Raw genomic sequence first — 16,451 nt, 5'->3', positions numbered from 1 at the left:
ATCTCACAAATAAAACCCCAAATCAGCTCTCATTTTCAGACAACAACAAAAAGCCTGAGAGCTCTAATTTATCTTGTGTCCACCACAGAGCCACATTTCTAAGCACGAGGGTCATTTCTGTGTCTTTTTCTTTTAAATCTCTACTGTGAAAAAATTAAAGAGCCAGATTTGTGCAGACCACCTCTTTACTGTCAAGTTTGCTGGCCCTCAGACACAAAAGCTGAATTTATATCACCAAAGAAATTTACATCGAATCTAAACAGCTACTTCTCTGCTTACCACCATTACTTATGCAGTAACAACATAATTTTAAAAATAATAAAATACTTGCTCTTTAGAGACAGGGGCCTTTAATTATCTTTATGTATTCAAATGCAAAGTATTTTTGTTAAATTAGGTGAAAGTCCCTTCATCTACACACAATTGGCCCAAAGAAACAGGCCATTTTCAGCACAAGAGGCCAATCCATTTTAACAGTGAATAAAGCTTTTGAAAGCACTCCACACCCTCTTCCAGACTGTCAAATTTTCAAAATGGTCTAGCATTTTTTTTTTTTAACACTTTCAGGCCCAGCAAGCATCTTATAATTAGATTAATTAAAAAGGCAACAACAAAAAACACTGCTCCGTTCTGAGAAATCAAAATTATTCCATTTATGCTTAATTAGCTTTAATCCAAGTCTACATATTTAATGACAGGGATATGACAATTCAACCCATTTGCATAATTTAAATGCCTTTCCTAAACTATACTTTGTAACAGATTTAGGAGAACAGTCTCTTTCTCATGCCAATATGCCAGGGAGGCTACAAATTAGGGGGGAAAAGGAGAAAAGAAAACAAGGCCTTTCTCAGCCTGGGATATGCTGGGGGTGGGCTAATTTACCCAAGGGTGGGGGCAATTCACCCGCCACATCACCAACCACAGTCCTCGCAGCCCACCAGCCCGACAGGCATTACATCACACTCCCAACGAGAGGGGGAGGTGGCTCGCGAAAGCAAGTTTTCCGCTTTTTTCCCTCGGTGCTCCCAGGCTTCTAGAATCCTGCATCGAGAGTAATGGAATTTAACTTCAGGCACCGCACAGTTTCAGGGTTACTAATAAGCTCACGTACAGCTGCTTACTTATGTGGCCCTAAATGACCATTTCACAATGGATACAAGCCCAAAGCAGGCAACCACATACGTGCTGAATCTGTGGGCTGAAAAGCCCACGTTTGCATCTATGTAAAAATCAAACACACATTTTATTCAGTGAGAAATGGAGATCCATCGACGGAGAAACGAAGCATTTCGCAGCGGGGTGAAGAGCTGCTTACGTCTTTAAAACACCATGTCTAGAAGACAGTCCTACCATTTGGTTCAAACCGCGAGCAAAATAAAAGCGCATCTGGCTGCACATTTGAGAAGACACAAGAGAGACCTGGGCGAGCGAGCGAGCGAGCGAGAGCGCGCGCAGAAAGAGGGCTGATCCTCCACGCACTGCTGGGAGGTTTGAGAGCAGGGGAATCTACAAACCCCAAACCTGTGTGCACTCGCCCCCAACCTGATGTTTAAAATGTATCAGCTCTCATTTTAGCTTTCACATCTCTCTAGGAAGGATGGCCCCCCCTCTTCTGTTTGTTTTTTGTCTTAAGGGGAAAATAAAAAGCTCCCCTGCTCCAGTGCTTGCCCTCCCCGATCCTTTGTCGGCCTGAGCAGCCGAAAGAATGCAAACCCATTTATATTTATGCAAATTTTTGCAGCAGATTTAAGGGGGGAGGGGGAAGTCTGTTTTTAAAAATCCTCTTTCTATAAAGATCCAATTTCCAATTACAGCTTCATTTATTTGCAAGACAGAAAAGATGCTGAAAATCGGCAGAGAAATCAAAAGTGCCATTAAATCACTTCAAAATTAAATATTCTACCAAGGTTTTTCCATTTCTAAAATGCCGAACCAAAAGTACACCACAGGTCGGATCTACAGACTCACGAAATGTCTGAAGTCGGTCTCCATGCTAGAGAAAGGTCGATTTGCAACAGCACCAGTGAAACGGTTAGACAAGAGCCATAGAAATCAATTGGTTTAAAAAAACTGAAAATATTTACCAACCTCATAAAGTGCAGCAGTGCTTAAATCCAGAAAATTGAGGCATACAAGGTAGAAATGGAAATGAAAAAAGGTCCAAAAAATGATTTCTTTTTGTCTGTCTGTTTTTTTGTATTTTAAATATTCAGAAACCAGCAGAGACTCTGTCGGCCATTTTGGCTTGAACTAACTCTCTCTCACTCAATCTCCCTCCTGCTCGCTCTCTCTCCCCCTCTGTCTCTAAAGGAAGCAGCTTTTTGTGACCTTCAAATAGAGGCGGATCATGTGACTTCGGGGAGGTTTGTCAATCAGGAAAGGGGCGGGAGCTGGGGAATGAAACTGCCTTAAAGGGACAGCGGCTATTTTCCACTTCACTTTCATTTGTGAAATGTTGCCATCTCCTGCCCTCCGCCTACAGACACTGCACGTGAAAGCGGCAAAAGCACACGGGCAACAGATGAACAAAACAGAAAAGCCTCGACTGGTGTAGGGAAATGCTCAGCGGCTGACGATTCTTGCCAGAGCCTGGGTGGTGGGCTGCTCGCACAGGCTGCCAAATTGCTCTTTAAAAGAAGGCTCAACAAAGCTCTATCCAAACAAGAGATTTGGGTTTTTAAAGATTAAGGTAAAATATGCCTGGGGCAATTCAAGCTCCTAACACGCACAGAAAAAGACGGAATGGAAATAAACCAAAGTGTAAAACCCTGAGTGGCGATTCAGAGAGGTTAAGTGAACCCCAAATCACACAGCTACACAACTGCATGACCCCAGAGGGCCTGGCTTCCAATTCTGAAGTCTACATTTATCATTTGTCCGTGTGTGATCCCACCACCCTCAAGCCCCAGGTAAAAACTAGGCTACAGCCACAGCAAACGGTTCCTCTAGGGCAGGGCAGGTCTGAGTTATCTCTAAACCCCACCTCCAGCAGGGAAGAAGGGCCACAGCTGACTCAGAACCTCCCTGGTCTCCACCATCCCTACCCCCTTCTCCTCCATCTGGTGGTGGTCGCCCTCCAGTCCATTTCCATGCATGATGACTGCACGTGTGCTGAGCAGAAGCCCCTCACAGCATTTTCAAAGCTCCAAGTTTTGAGGCCGATTGCCAGGCCTGTCTTCCGAAGTACCTGTGGATGGGTTCAAACTGCCGACCTTCTGTCTAGTGGTTGCATGCCACCCAGGAACCCCTCTCCATTTGCATCTTGATTCCTACCTACCGAGAGACCCAGGCCAGCTCCGCATCTCCAGTTTTGCCACTGACAGGCTGTGTAACCTTAATTAGGCAAGTCCCTTTACCTCTCTACAAAAAACAAACCCACTGCTATCAAGTTGATTCTGCCCCAGAGTGACCCTGTAGGACAGAAAAGAACTGCCCCATACGGTTTCCAAAGCTGTTTATCCCGTGAAGCAGCTGGTGGGTTCAAATCGCCAACCTTTTGGTTTGCAGCCAAAAACCTTGACCACTGCGCCACCAGAGCTCCTACATAAACTATGTAAGGCAACTACCAAGTCTTCCTTCACTGCAGTATGAGACTCCAGCACCAAACGCCAGGTTAATGAATAATGAATGGATGACTGGGACCCACAATTGTCATTGCCCTGAACAACAGGAAACCTGCCACCCAAGTATAAGGAATTCAGGGGAATGAAAATCCTAGAGTTTCCAGAAACTCCCCTCCACCTCTCTGGTTTGAGGATGAGTTGAGGAAATAAAGCAAGCCAACACAAAACTAGTTGTTGTCAAGTCAGTCTTGCCTCGTGGCAAGCTCATGGCTGTCAGAGTAGCACTATGTTCCACACGGTTTCCAATGGCTGGGCTTCAGCACAGATCACCAGGGTGGACTGAGTGGACTCCAACTGCCCATCTTCTAGTCAGCAGTCAAGCGCATCACCTGTGGGCACCACCCAGGGACTCCAGAAAAGAGCTAAAAAGGTAGCAAACAGGCGAGTGTCCTGTGACCCTCAGACACCATCCATCTCTACAGACCAGAAAAGGTGCTTCTCCCAAATGCGTGAGGCTGAGCAAGTGTAATGGGACGTGCTGGTGAGCCGGGGTCTGATGGATTCCGTCAGGCCAGCTTTCCTGGAAAAGGACCAACCTTTGAACACTTTCTAAATCCCCACACTTGGCATCCTGGCTTCGAGTCTTTCTTTCCTCAGTCTCCCTCCTTCGCTTTTTCCACTTATTAGCTCTGACAGAAGAACGGGAAGGGAGCTGTTTCAGGGAGGCAGAGGCCAATGCCTAGACAATCTGGCAGCCTTAACGTTTGTGCCGTAAAATACTTCTACTGTCTGCACAGTACTGAGCGGAGCAGCAGCCAGGACCTGGGCTGACAATTGAGATGGAGGCAAAAGCAGGAAACTCCTAGGATGGAAATTCTGAATATTTAATCTATTTTTATCCTTCCAATACCTTCCAGATGAGTTACGGAAAGCTTACTCCGGTGGAGCATGCTCAATATGCAAAAATGCATGGAGACTGTACACCCACCTTGTTCTGATTTGTGATGGACCCGGTCTCTTTCTGAAACTGACTTGCTAAGTCTTCATTCCCCCAATGCACAGTATTATTTTACAAATGTTTATATGTGTTGCTTCGTAAGTGTTAAAATAACAGGGTGTCAGAAAAGTTGGGAAACGTAGAGTAAGTACATTTTAAAACAGTATACTAGTTCTATTTTCAAATGATATTTTTCTTCACCTTCCAGACTTCTCTTTTTCTGAGATAACCTCTAAATTTAAAGCAATTAGTCTAATTGTTTATCTAAAAGAAACAAGCACAATAAATATACTATTTCCCCTGTGTTTTCAGATATTTGGAGGGTGTGATTTACTGTATTTTTTTCATGTCAATAATTAGGCAATGTTTTTAAATTGTAATATGGCAAAGTAAAGCTACAAGGCAATCGAATTAGTTTATTTTACACAAATAAACGAGAACTTAATATTCAAATGGGTGTTACCTTTCAAAGGTTTTGGAGACTATACACCACTACTCAAAATTTTTTTATTAGTATAGGATTGAAAAATAATGAACGGAGCATTGAACTCAAAAATCCAAAAAAAAGAGTAACAAACTCCAGGAAGAGATTAATAATGATGAATGCACAAAGCAATACCCAAAAAGGAGCAAACTAGATCAATAAAACAAAGAACTGTTGCTTGTTTTGAAAAATAACAAAAGTAGATAAACTTTTGGAAAAATCTGTTCAAGAAAAAAGAGAGAAGTTGTAAATGAACATTAGGGCTAAGAAAGGGAACAGTGTTACCCAAGATTTGGAGGAAACTTTTTTTTAATTATGACAGAATTATATATAGTCTTATGTTGATAAGCATAAAGATTACTTAAAATGGATGGCAGTCTAGGAAAATACAAATCACCAAAATAAACTCAAGAAAAGTTAGAGAATAAAAGAAAAAGCCACAGTAGAAATTTAAACTATTTTCAAAGAACTGATCACTAAAAATACACCAGGCCTAAGATGGTTTGCAGGGTGAATTCTACCTTTTATTGATTACAAATAATAATAGTAGTAATTTCCAGGATGTCCCTATTGTTCAGGAATTCAGGAGGATCAAAGGGAAAGCATCCTAATTTCTTCTATGAGACTAACATACTCATGATACCCATCAGGACAACAATGGTATAAAAAAGAAAACTCGAGACCAGTTACACTTGTGAAGACAGATGCAGAAATCTGACGTAAAATATTAGGAGCTCCGGTGGCAGTCTGACGTAAAATATTAGCAAAGAGAATTCATTTTTCAATGAATAATTCATTATGGCCATGTAGGGTTTACACCAACAATGGAAGGATGGTTTAAATTATAAGATTTAATAAGTCTTCATTTGTTCAACAATTATATACTAAGTGCCTATGCAGTGTAGTAAATTACCTAGTGTGGCTTTTCTAGCCCTAAGTCTTTATAAACTCCTTGGTGGAATTTGCTGTGTGCCACTGAGTATCTCCTGATTGTTAAAGTCATCCATCCACCTAGAGTATTTCTGTTGGGAGCAACATGAAGTAATTTTCTGGTAAGTCTGCTCTCTCTCTCAGGTGTGTAGAACTCTTGATGTTGGGATTGGTTGGTTTGGGCCTCTCTGCTAGGCTTAAAAGGAGCCCTCCTAGAGGCAGAAGGAGTTTCTCTGACTGCTGGCTGAGAAAGACATGCTGCTGAGAGAAACACACTCCTGAGAGACACAAGAGACATGCACCACTCAGAGAGTGATGTGCTACTGAGACTGCTGGCTGCTGAGTGAGGGGGCTGGGTGCAAGAGAATGAGTGCATTTCTGAACTTGAATTGTAGTCTGGTGCTTCTCTAACAAACCCCATAATCTGCGAGTTCTGTGTGGCCACTGCAGCAAAGGCGATGGATGTTGCAGGAGGAATGGTAGGAGTCAGGGTTGGTGAAAGTGTTGGAGGGAGGGGCATTTCTGGCCTTGCAGGGATAGGCCTTGGGCTACTGATGGTGATTCTGTCTTCCTTTTATGGGGTTAGAGGAGGTTAGAAGATGTAGCCTCCCTGCCTCTTTGGGCAGCCTTGTGTCAGACTCTGTGCTAGGTGCTAGGGAAATCACAGAACCAGACAGGAAAGGTCCTTGTCCAGGTGGAGCCAATGTTCTCCTGGGAGAAGTAAGTAAAGTGCTGAATCTGATGGGATAGAGAATTATTGGGGAGGCTTACATTAGATAAGGTGGTTAGGGAAGACTTCACTTGGGAGAGGCATTTAAGCTGAGTTGTTGTTGTTGTTGTTGTTGTTGTTGTTGTTGTTGTTGTTAGGTGCCGTTGAGTCATCTCTGACTTATAGCGACCTCATGCACAGCAGAACAAAACACTGCCCGGTCCTGTGCCAACCCATGATCCTTGCTATACCTGAACCCATCGTCGTAGCTACTGTGTCTATCTATCTCATTGAGGGCCTTCCCCTTTTTCATTGTCCCTCTACTCTGCCAAGTATGACATCATTCTCCAGGGAATGGTTCCTTCTTACAACATGACCAAAGTAGGTGAGACAAAGTTTGGCCATTCTTGCTTCCAAGGAGCATTCTGGTTGTACTCTTCCATGACAGATTTGTTAGTTCCTTTAGCAGTCCATGGTACTTTCAGCATTCTTCACCAACACCACAACTCAAAAGCATTGACTCCTCTTCAGTCTTCCTTTTTTGTTATCCAGCTCTCACATGCTTATGAGGCAACCGAAAATACCATTTGTGTCAAGCACACCTTAGTCTTCAAGGAAAGATCTTTGCTCTCCAGCACCCAAAAGAGGTCCTTTGCAGCAAATTTGCCCAAGCTATACGACGTCTGATATCTTGACTGCTGCTTCCATTAGTGTTGACTGTAGAACCAAGTAACACGAAGTCTTTGACAACCTCAATCTTTTCTCCATTTATCATGCTGCTGCTTATTGGTCCCGTTATGAGGATTTTTGTTTTCTTTATGTTAAGGTGTAATCCATACTGCACAGTGTAGTCTTCAATTACTTCATTAGTAAGTGTTTCAAGTCATCCTCACTTTCAGTGAGCAAAGCAAAAAAAAAAAAGGCTGAGTAGAAAAAGGAATCTGTGGTAGTTAAAGTTGTTTGTCAACTTGGCTGGGCCTGGTTGAGTGGCTGGGCAGCTGGTGGTAGTTATTCCCCATGATGAGACTGGCAATCAACTCCATGGTGGGATCTACCACAAGCAGCTGAGTAGCTGCTTTAGGTATATGGTCTGCTTCCCGTATATAAGCAGCAGCTTTGGGAGTGGTCTCTAGTTTATGGCACGCTTGTACCCTGCATGCATCTGTGTCATTGTTCAGCAGCCTGCCATGCTCTGCTGACCTTGGGACTTACAATGGACTTGAATTAATGGCCTGCCATGTGGTTTGGTAACATTGGGACTGTGCCGTTTTACTTGTCAACCTTGGCTTGGAAGCCTCAGCAGCCAGCAGCTGTCTGAGTGAAGAAAAGCCTCTAGCTTCAGTGGGCCAGGAGGTGGAGGCAGAGTTGAAGCCCAAGGATGAGGGGCTTTCACCCAGCCCCTAGAGCCTGGCACTTTGAACTTGGACTTAAAGTCTCCAAATTGTAAGAGAATAAACTGCTGTTTGTTAAGGCCATCATATTTGTGGTGTATTTTTGTCAGAGTGGCACTAGGTAACCAGAAGAGAATCTAAGGGCCCTAAGGTGGAAAACTGATTGACATGTTCCAGGAATGGGAGGGAAAATGAGGAGGCTAGGATGTGTGAGCAGGAGAAAAGAGTGACAAGATGAACTTGAAAATGTAGGGAGGAACTAGATCACAATACTGAGTCTTACAGGCCATAGTAAGAATTTTATTTTAAGAATAGCAGAAAGTCACAAAGGAGCTCTGGTGGTACAATGGTGAAGCACTCAATTGTAACCAAAGGGTCAGAAGTCTGAACCCACCAGAGGATCTGCAGAAGAAAAGACCTGGCGATCTGCTCCCAGGAAGACTGCAGCACAAGGAACCCTATCGCATCCTCCTCCTTTGTGCTGTAGGCTGAGATTGGGATCAGCTCAACAACACTCAACAACAGAAAGTGACAGGAGCATGAACAGGGTCATTTAATCCATCAGTCAGTCTCCACCAGCTTTTCAGTGTTCTTCATTAAAAAAATGTTTGGGACATGAGAAAACAGATTTACTGTACAAGTCCAAAATGTAAAATGAAAATTTTAACCATAAAAATTAATGAATATTTCAATGTCTTTGGAATTTAACAACCCACTGAATTCATTAATTGCTAACTTTAAAAAATTTTTATTACATCTGAAATCAATTCTCACTTTGCAAAACTTCCCCAAATATTCACAATTGCTAAGAAAGCTTAGGCAACTATAAATTAAATCAGTTACTTGTAGTCAAAGAACTTTAGAAACAAAATTATAAAATTTTTTTAAAAAACTGTGATAGCAAAAACTAAATAAATAAGACTGTGTATATAATAGGGAGTTCTGGTGGGGTAGTGCCTAAGGATCTGACTGCTAACCAGAAGGCTGATGGTTCAAACCCACCAGCCACTCCTCAGAAGGAAGGTTGGGGAATCTACTTCCATAGTGAGACTTCCTCGGAAACCTAAGGAGGGGTCGCTGTGAGTTGGATCCGACTTTACAGCAGTGCATTTGTTTGTCTGTTTTGGTGTGTATAGTATGTAATGTCGGTAGTTTTTAATGTTTCCTATGATGTGGGATGAAGTCTCTAAAACTTCCAAAAAACAAAAAACCATGCCAACGACCCATGGATGTCTGTCTTACAACCACGTTGGGAAAGGCATGATCAGATTTATGTTTTTAAAAGCTTCATTCCAGCTGACGCGTGGAGAAAACAATGAAATATAAAGGCAAGAGGCAGGGAGATGAGTCAGAATGAAACTGCGGCCGTCCAGGCGAGGAGCGAGTGGTAGCTTGGACCAGGTGTACGTGGTAGAGGTGGAAAAAAGTACACAGGCTCAAGGCATATTTTCAAAGCAGATAACTGGCTGTTGTTAAAAATGCAATCTATGTTCATGAACTATATGGTAAGGCCAATCAATTCGTGAAAAAAATAAGACTCCAAACTGAGGGCACCATTCATTTGTACTGTTGATAGCTATTCTATGAGCAGCCAATGTAAATTCTACCACTGGACCAGTGAGCACTATCATGATAATGGAGAAAAGACTGAAGTTGTCAAGGATTCCAATTCACTTGGCTCCACGATCAACGCCCATGGAAGCAGCAGTCAGGAAATCAAACATACTACTGCATGGAGCAAATCTGCTTCAAAAGACCTCTTTTAAAGTGTTCAAAAGCAAAGACGTCACTTTGAAGACTAAGGTGAGCCTAACCCAAGCGATGGTATTTTCAATTGCCTCATACACATGCAAAAGCTGGACAATGAATAAAGAAGACCAAAGAATACTGAATATGCCATGGACTGTCAGAAGAATGAACAAATCTGTCTTGGAAGAAATACAGCAAAACGCTCCCTAGAAGGGAGAATGGTGAGAATTCATCTCACGTACTTTGGACATGTTATCAAGAGGAACCAGTCTCTGGAGAAGGACATCATGCATGATGTAGTAGAGGTTCAGCAAAAAAGTAGACGACCCTCAATGAGACAGATTGACACAGTAGCTGGAACAATGGGCTCAAACACAGCAATGACTGTGGGGATGGCATAGGACCGAGCAGTGTTTCATTCTGTTGTACATAGGGTTGCTATAAGGTGGAACCAACTTGACGGCACCTAACAACAATAACACTACACATTAGTTACTATAGAAGCTCTGGTAGCATAGCGCCTAAGGCACTTGACTGCTAACCAGAAGGCTGGCGGTTCAAACCCACCAGCCATTCCTTGGAAGGAAGATGGGGCAATCTACTTCCATAGTGATACTGCCTCGGAAACCCAAGGAGGGGTCGCTATGAGTCGGGTCCGACTCGATGGCACATAACAACAAAAACAACATTAGTTACTATGCAAGAACCAGGTCCAAACCCACTGACGCACAGGGACTCTACAGGACAGAGCAAAACTGCCCCATAGGGTTTCCAAGGCTGCAATCTTTATGGAAGCAGAATGCCACATCTTTCTCCTGCAGAGTAGCTGGTGTGTTTGAACCATCAACATGCAGTTAGCAGCCGAATGCTTTAACCACTGTGCTGCCAGAACTCCTAACCAAGCCCAAGAGATACAGAAAATTATCATTAGCACATTAACAGAGAGGCATGTAAATCAATAATGAAAATATAGCCCGATAAGTGCCATAATGAAAGTAGGAGATATAGCATGGTTATATGATGGAAACACAAAGAACTAACCGCTGGGGAAGTCAGAAAAGATTTCACAGGGAAGGTAAGATTTTGAATTGAGTCTTAAAGAATGAGTAGGAGTTTGTCATGTAGTGAACATTAAGAAAGGCAAAGACTTTCTAAATTTTACCAACTTCAGTACTACCAAACCATGGCAACTAGGAAGGTTGACAAGAAAAATATATAAATGTAAGAAGTAAGTGTTTCCAGTATTCTAACCTCCAACAAAGTCAGAAAGTGGAAACAGTAGCCAAAACTACATGGAAATCTCCAGTGCAACTTAAATCCAATAATCTTGGGAAAGATTACACTCACTTGGAAATCAGAATGTTAGCGTTTATACTGTTACTATACTTGGAAATTAGAATGCTAGCCAACCTTCCAGGGAATATTAAAAACAAAACCAAAAAACCCTCAAATTCTTTAGGCCTAAAAACCAAAAATCAAAACTATGCTTGGAGGACGTTGTCCTCGACGCTCCAGGCTGAATCTGGGCCTCCTCTGTGCACCACAGCACCTTGGGCAGACCCCTACGGCAGCACCTTGATATTCCCTTCTTACTGTTACTGGTTGACTTGGCACCTCCCCCACTGAACAGGCAACTCTTAAGGGCAGGTATGTGGCTTTTATTTCTGAGTCTAGCACATAGGAGGACTTCACTATATTTGCTGGATGAGTGAACAAATGAAAAAGCAAAGGAATGAATGAATGAATATTTAGGCACTTAGAGGGCCTAAAAGGAAGACAACACTTAAAATCTTAGAATTGGAGGTGAGCTATACACACCAGATAGTTATCAAGAAAGTGTAAGATAAATTGTTGACTGTATGGTTCCACTTTAAGAGAGACAGCAGTTAGAAGAGGGACGCTCTATGGCTCAGTTAAGCTGGGTTGCAAAGAAAAGGCCCACCCAGAATGGTAAGAACAGATATGGCTTCGCATTCATTGAAAAGCTTACAAAGCTTAACCGGCAGGGCCTCTCACTTTCATTGGGGTGCAGTGAATTACTTGGTACAGCTTTTCTAGCCATAGTCTCTGTAACTCCCACTGGTTTACTAAGTGGGACCATGCAAATAAGGTGTTAGAACTTTGATGTTGGGATTGGTTAGTTTTGTCACTCTGCCAGGCTTCAAATGAGCCCTAGCCCTCCTAGGGGCAGAAAAGGAGCTCTGGTAGCTCTGGTAGTGCCTAAGGCACTTTACTGCTAACTAGAAGGCTGGCTGTTCAAACCCACCAGCCATTCCTTGGAAGGAAGGTTGGGCAACCTACTTCCGTATTGATACCGCCTTGGAAACCCAAGGAGGGGTCGCTATGAGTCAGGTCCGACTCAAGAGCAAAGAACAACAAAGGGCAGAAAGGGGGATCTTACTGCCATCAAGAGAGAAGAGCTGGAGGTGAAGTGGAGCATGTCCTTGGACTAAAGATCCCTGTGGTGGACCTCCTTGGCAGAGACACCCACCCGGCAGAGAAACGGCCGCAGTGGAGCCAAAAGGCAGGAGACAGCTGCGGGTTTTCCAGCCCCAGGAGTAAGAAAGCTGAGTGCCCTTGGGCAGAAGGCTTGCTGATGCAGTGGGGTGCACGTAGGTGACCTATTGGCAGAGCTAAAAGAGCTTGGAAACCCATGCCCAAGCAGGGGAGAGTCCAGGCCAAGAGACTAAGGGCCAATGAGGTGTGCCTGATGGCACAGCAGAGGGGAGACCGTCCTGATCGAATAACTATATCCTGATAGTGTTCCTGAACCTGACTTGTAGCCTGTTTCTGCCCTCATAAACCCCATCATCGTGAGTATCGTCTGTGAGTTGTGTGTGGCCACTGCAACAAATTATCGAACCCAGCAGAGAAGCAGTGAGTGCTGTGGGAGGGACAGTTGGTGTCAGAGTTGGTAAAAAGGCTGGAGCTTGACAGCACGTTTGGCCTCGTAGGAGTAAGCCTTGGGCTGCTGGAGGGGATTCTGTCTCCCTCTTGCGAAGTTAGAGGAGGTCAGAAGATGCCATCCCTATGCCCTTTTTGCACTCACAGACCCTTCCCAAAGCCCTAGGAGTGGCCCTAAAAATGTGTTCAAATGACCTTTTATTTTTATAAAAGTTGCAGAACCAAAATATTTTCATCCTAATATGTTAAGACCACAGCCTCCTTCCATTTCAACTAGCCCCCTTCTGGGCTCCCTTTGTGTAGGCATTACTAAGAGTGGCTTCAGGAACTTCAGGGATCTCCTAAGAAGCCCTGGTGGCACAACGGTAGAAGCATTTGGCTACTAACCAGAAGGCTGGTGGCTGGTGGGTTCAAACCACCTTATGGTGCAAGGAGATCCAGGGGTGCAGGCCTGAGGCATGTGACTGCTAACCAGAAGGTTGTCAGCTCAAACCCACCAGCCGCTCTGATGGCAGACAGGCCGATATATTCCGTAAAGATTTACCTAGACTTGGAAACCCACCGAGGGTTGCTTTGAGTCAGAAGTGACTTGATGGCAATGGGTTTGGTTTATTGTGCTACCAGAGTGTAGTCTACAAAACCCGATGGGACAGAGTTCTACTCGGCACATGGGGTCACTGTGAGTCAGAACTGACCTGAGGGCATCTAACCACCACCACCTCTGGGAGTCGAGGCATGGGACACAGTTAGTTTGGGGTTAGTGGGATATATTTATGGGTTTCTCAGTCACTTCTAGGCATGGCTGAGTTATTTCTAACAATCTTTGTCTACAAAGAGATTTAGACATCTTGTTGGACCACCTCACCCTGAATCAGGACAGCAGTGTGCAGGGCTGGAGCATACCGTAATACTTCAAGTAAGGTGATGCACGAGAAAAACAGAAGCCTTGCAGTCTTACAGCTCATACATTTATCTTGACAGTGGTTTCTCCAAAGTTCGTAACAATCTCACAAATTTATATGATATCCCCAATACCAATTCATGAGGCTGAAAGGGACTGTTCTAAGCTATTAGCATAAAAACCATATTTGGTCAGCCATGCAGAGGAAACACTGACTACCTCCCTCCCTCCCTCTCTCTCCCTCTCTCTCTCTTCAGGCGACCAAAGAGTCTGCAGACAAACGATATAGTGAAAAAAAAGTTTCACAGAAATGTGTCAGGCAGTTAATTAATACAAACATTTGCTATTTTTATGACTTCTGTGCTATTTGTTTTAAAAATTTATTCCCTATACATAGACCTATAAGGTGAACAGTAACACCAGAGAGGTAAGCACTCCTTAGAGCAATCAACCACAATAGATCAAATGGGCAGCATTTGCCCAAGGATAAAGCTCAAAAGGCAGGAATGGATGGGAAAGAAGGATGAAGAGAAATGGTAACCATAGGGAGAAGGTGGGACGAGTGCTGTTACATTGTGGGGATTGCAGTCAATGTCAGAAAACAAAATGTGTCTAAACTGTTGAATGGAAAACCAATTTGCTCTATGAACTTTCACCCAAAACACAATAAAAAGTAAAAAATTTTTAAAAAATTGTTGCCAATTTTTGTGATTTTTCTCATTGTACATAAATATTTATGTTTGTGCCTAATTTTGCATTAAAAATTAGTTTTCTTAAAGAAAATTTTCCAAAATCTGGAATTCCTCCTGGTCAGGAAAGCGGGTCTTTGCATTAAGAGGGAAGGAAACCAGGTACACATAGGGAAGACCTGAAGGAGAGCAAGAGGGAGGAGTAGGCAGTCCATTAAATGGGACTGAGGGTCCCTATAGGTAAGCTAAAAGCCACAGGAGCCCTGGGGGCACAGTGGGTATGTGCTTGGCGGCTAACTGAAAGGTCAGTGGTTCGAACCCACCAGCAGCTCTGCTTGAGAAAGACGTGGCAGTCTGCTTCCTTAAAGACTATTGTTGTTAGGTGCCATCAAGTCGTCTCTGACTCATAGAGACCCTATGCACAGCAGAACGAAACACTGCCTGGTCCTGTGCCAGCCTCACGATCCTTGCTATACCTGAGCCCATCACTGCAGCCACTCATTGAGGGCTCATCTGTTTGTTGACTCTTCACTTTACCAAGCATGATAGCCTTCTCCAGGGAATGGTTCCTTCTGACAACATGACCAAAGTAGGGAGATGAAGTCTGGCCATTCTTGCTTCCAAGGAGCATTCTGGCTGAACTTCCTCCAGGACAGATTTGTTAGTCCTTTTAGCAGACCATGGTACTCTTAGCATTCTTCTCCAACACAACTCAAAAGCATCAACTCTTCTTTGGTCTTCCTTATTCATTGTCCCGCTCTCACATGCATAAGAGGCGGCTGAAAATACCATGGGGTTTGGGTTAGGCTCACCTTAGTTTTCAAGGAGACATCTTTGCTCTTCATCAGTTGAAAGAGGTCTTTTGCAGCAGATCTGCCCAATGCGATACATCATCTTATGTCTTGACTGCTGCTTCCACTGGTGTTGACTGTAGAACCAAGTAATATGAAGTCTTTGACAACTTCAATCTTTTCTCCATCCACCGTGAAGCTGTTTATTGGACCAGTTGTGAGGATTTTTGTTTTCTTTATATTGAGCTGTAATCCATACTGCAGACTGTAGAATTTAATCTTCATCAGTAAGTGCTTGAAGTCATCCTAACATTCAGCAACTGAAGTTTTGTCATCTGCATATCGCAGGTTGTTAATGAGCCTTCCTCCAATCCTGATGCCACGTTCTTCTTCATATAATCCAGCTTCTCGGATTATTTATTCAGCATATGAGTTGAGTAAGTATGGTGAAAGGATACAACCTTGACACATTCCCTTCTTGATTTTGAACCATGCAGTAGCCCCTTGTTCTGTTTGAATGACAGCCTCCTGGTCTATGTATAGGTTCCTCATGAATACAATTAAGTGTTCTGGAATTCCCATTCTTCTCAATGTTATCCACAATTTGTTAGGATCCACACAAACGAATGGTTTTGCATAGTCAATAAAACATAAGTAAACATCTTTCTGGTATTATTTTCTTTCAGCTAAGATCCATCTGACATCAGCAATGACATCCCTCGTTCCATGTCCTCTTCTGAATCCAGCTTGCATTTCTGGAAGCTCTCCGTTAAAAAATGCTGCAACCATTTTTTAATTAACTTCAGTAAGATTTTACTTGCATGTCATATTAATGATATTGTTTGATAATTTCCACATTCTGTGGGATCACCTTTCTTTGGAATGGGTACAAATATGGATTTCTTCCAGTCAGTTGGGCAGGTAGCTGTCTTCCAAATCTCTTGGCATAACTGAGTAAGTGCTTCCAATGGGGCTCCGTTTGTTGAAACATCTCAATGGGTATTCTGTCAATTCCTGGAGCTTTGTTCTTCACCAATTCCTTCAGTGCACCTTCAACTTCTTCCCTCAATACCATTGGTTCTTGATCATATGCCACCTCCTGAAATGGATGAACATCAGCCAATTCTTTTTGGTACAGTGACTCTGTGTATTTCTATTCCTTCCATCTTCTTTTGATGCTTCCTGCATCATTCAATATTTTGCCCATAGAATCTTTCAATATTGCAACTTGAGGCTTAATTTTTTTCCTCAGTTCTTTCAACTTGAGAAATGCCAAGCATGTTCTTCCCTTTTGGTTTTCTAACTCCAGGTCTTTGCACATTTCATTATAGTAATTGGCT

The 16,451-nt window shown here is 43.2% G+C and overlaps 1 protein-coding gene across 1 annotated transcript in view; it reads right to left on the bottom strand.

The window, feature by feature from the left end:
* Nucleotides 1-16,451, bottom strand: part of TNRC6B (trinucleotide repeat containing adaptor 6B) — a 171,503-nt gene that overhangs the window by 143,914 nt on the left and 11,138 nt on the right. The gene's annotated exons all lie outside the window — the stretch shown is intronic.

This window comes from Orycteropus afer, unplaced genomic scaffold, assembly GCF_000298275.1.
Source record: "Orycteropus afer afer isolate SDZICR_OR568_19922 unplaced genomic scaffold, OryAfe1.0 scaffold00083, whole genome shotgun sequence".
NCBI classification, from domain to species: domain Eukaryota; kingdom Metazoa; phylum Chordata; class Mammalia; order Tubulidentata; family Orycteropodidae; genus Orycteropus; species Orycteropus afer.
The sequence above is the reverse complement of the archived record's forward strand: the minus strand, read 5'-3'. Positions and strand labels throughout refer to the sequence as shown.